Genomic DNA, 3,150 nt, shown 5'->3' on the forward strand with positions numbered 1-3,150 from the left:
ATGTGAAATGTGAAAAGGTACAGAAAATAAGCAGGTAAGAGAGTGAGTGTCCCTCTGTGTGTGGAGCTTACCTGATTCACGTGGGTCTCAGAATCTTTAGGCAAGTCATAGGTAAAGGCAGTTTTCACCTGCTTCATGTCCATGACTTGGCCAAATAGGTTGGTAGCCAAAGAATTAATCTTCAAACATCTTTTGGGGTCATTCTCAGACAAGTGCAGAACAACAGAAAATGTTAGTCACCTGAGGTGCATTCTCCTTCTCAGGTTTAAAAATGAACCACATGTAAGAGAAACCAAAGGCTGTAATTCTCATGGCACCCAGAAAACTGGACTAGGGACCTGGAGAGTCATGTGCCTGTCATTCCTCCACCAGTCACGTGCTGTGTGACCGCAGGAGAAGCTCTCTACTCCTAGGGCCTCTTTGATTCTTCTGGGAATCATGGACAAACACCTCCGTTCTAGCAACCTTACTGAAATGCAGGGAGGAACAAGTGATCAATGTGGAGGAAAAAATCAGTGATGACATTTACTCCTAGACAAGACTCTTTAGGAAAATGTACCTTAAAAGCAGGAGAAAACGTAGTATCCTTGCAATCCCCTGCCAGAAAGCCTCTTTAGTTTAATAATTATGATTGTTCATCATCTTTCTATGAAATAAAGGCAAAACTATTTCACTCAGTATCTCAAATAAAGTAAATACAGTTTGTGATTCTATGTCAGCTTATGTCCACAACTTTTGCTCTGTGTGAAACTGAAAAGAACTGGGGACACATCCATGTTTGTGTGGTGGCTAGGAAACCCACAAAGGCTTGGAAATGACCCTATATCATCTATTTCCAATTGACTCACTCTATGTTTTGGAATCCCAGGCAATTCATACTCTTAAAAAAATCACATGTTGATACATAAGACAGGGTAGAAAAGGTAATACTTCTGTTTTAATTTGCTAGGGCTGCCATAACAAAGTACCACAAGCTGGGTGAGTGAAATAATAAATATGTATTGTCTCACAGTTCTGGAGGCTACAGGTGCAAGGTCAAGCTGCTGCAGAGTTGCTTTTTTCTGAGGCCTCTCTCCTTGGCTTGTAGACAGCCACTTCTCTCTTCTCAACACAGGACTTCAACATACGAATTTTGGTTGGGGAGGGACACAATTCATCTCATAACAGCGTGGATCATCCTTGGTAGTGGATATTCTAAAAAAAAAAAAAAAGAGAGAGAGAGAGAGAGAGAATATCCCTTTAGCTTGGTGCTTCATCTTGGTTTTTTGAAATTTTGGTCTTGCCATAAGAACAAAAAAGGACAAGAAGCAAAGTTTTGTCTAAGTCTGGGTAATCCCAGACACCAAGAAGAGGTGTGCAGTTCTCCAAAGCCTTACTTTCTCCAGGAATTCTGTTTCCGCCTTTTTAACTGGGAAGAAGATTCTCTCAGGAGAACCACCTCTTATGCTGTATGGGCTTCGTTCTGCTGGGACTTACAAAAGATAAAAGTTGATATTAATAAAAAGAAAATATTTGCCAAATTTTTAATATGCTCATTATTTTTGTACTGTTTAAAATGTCCCATATTGTGTTGAGTTTGTTTTTAGGTAATACATAACATTTGCACATGTTTATGGGGCACATGTGATCTTTGATACATGCTCAGAAAGTGGAATAATCAACTCAGGGTGTTTGGGGAATCCATCGCCTTAAACATTTATCTTTTCTTTGTGTGGGAACATTTAAAATCCACTCTTCTAGCTATTTTGAAATATACATTTTGGTTAGCTTTAGTTGGCCTGCTGTGCTTCAGAACATTAGAACTTATTTTTTCTATATAACTGAATATTTGTACCCATTAATCTACCTTTCTACATCTTCCCACCCCTACGTTCTTCCCAACCTCTGGTAACTGTCATTCTACTCTCTCCATCCACGAGATTAACATGTTTAGCTCACATATATGAGTGACAATGTGTGATATTTGTCTTTCCTTGCCTGGCTTATTTCACCTAACATGACCTCTGGTTCCATCCTGGAGCAACTGATAGGATTTCATTCTTTTTTAAATGGCTGAATTGCATTCCATTGTGTTTATACTACAGTTACTTTATTCATTCGCCCAGTGATAAATTCACCCATTGATTTCACATCTTTGCTTTTGTGAATAGTGCTTCAATAAACATGGGTGTGCACGTACTCTTTTCATATATTGATTTCGTTTCCCTTGGATAAATACCCAGAATTAGAATTGTTGCATGGGATAGTAGTTCCATTAATAGTTTCAGTTTTTTTGAGAAATCACTCTACTGTTTCCCATAATGGCTGCAGTAATTTACATTACCACCAACAGTGTGTAACAGTTCCCCTTTCTCCACATGCTCACCAGCATGTATTATTTTTTATTTTTTAGCAATAGCCATTCTAACAGGGTAAGATATATGTCATTGTAGTTTGATTTACATTTTCCTGGTATTTAGTGATGTTGGGTGTTTTTCACACACCTGTTGGCCACTTGTAAGCCTCCTCTTGGGAAATGTCTATTCCGATCCACTTTTTAATTGGATTATTTGTGTTTTTTACTGCTAAGTTTTGAGTTCCTTGTATATTCTAGATATTAGTCTAGAGATATACTAATTGGATGAATATACTAGTTGGGTGAATACTTAGCAAATATTTTCACTATTCTACAGGTTACCTCTTCATTCTGTTGGATGTTTCCTTTGCTGTGTAGAAGCTTTTTAGCTTAATATAGTCCCATTTGTCTATTTTTACTTTTTCTGCCTGTGTTTTTGAGGTCATAGCCATAAAATCTTCGCCTAGTCTCATGTCCTTTAGTGTTTCCCATATGTTTTCTTCTAGTAGTTTTATAGTATTGGGTCTTACGTTTAAGTCTATAATCCCTTTTGGGTTGATTTTTGTATATGGTGAGGGACAGGGGTCTAGTGACATTCTTCTGCATCTGGTAGCATTTTCCCAGCATCATTTATTTAAGAGACAGTTCTTTCCCCAGTGTATATTCTTGGTTCCTTTGTCAAAGGAACTCCTTTGAGAGTTCTTATTAAGAAACAATGTTGGCCGGGCGCGGTGGCTCAAGCCTGTAATCCCAGCACTTTGGGAGGCCGAGACGGGCGGGTCACGAGGTCAGGAGATCAAGACCATCCTGGCTAA

Source organism: Mandrillus leucophaeus, unplaced genomic scaffold, assembly GCF_000951045.1.
Source record: "Mandrillus leucophaeus isolate KB7577 unplaced genomic scaffold, Mleu.le_1.0 Scaffold660, whole genome shotgun sequence".
In the NCBI taxonomy this organism is placed as follows: domain Eukaryota; kingdom Metazoa; phylum Chordata; class Mammalia; order Primates; family Cercopithecidae; genus Mandrillus; species Mandrillus leucophaeus.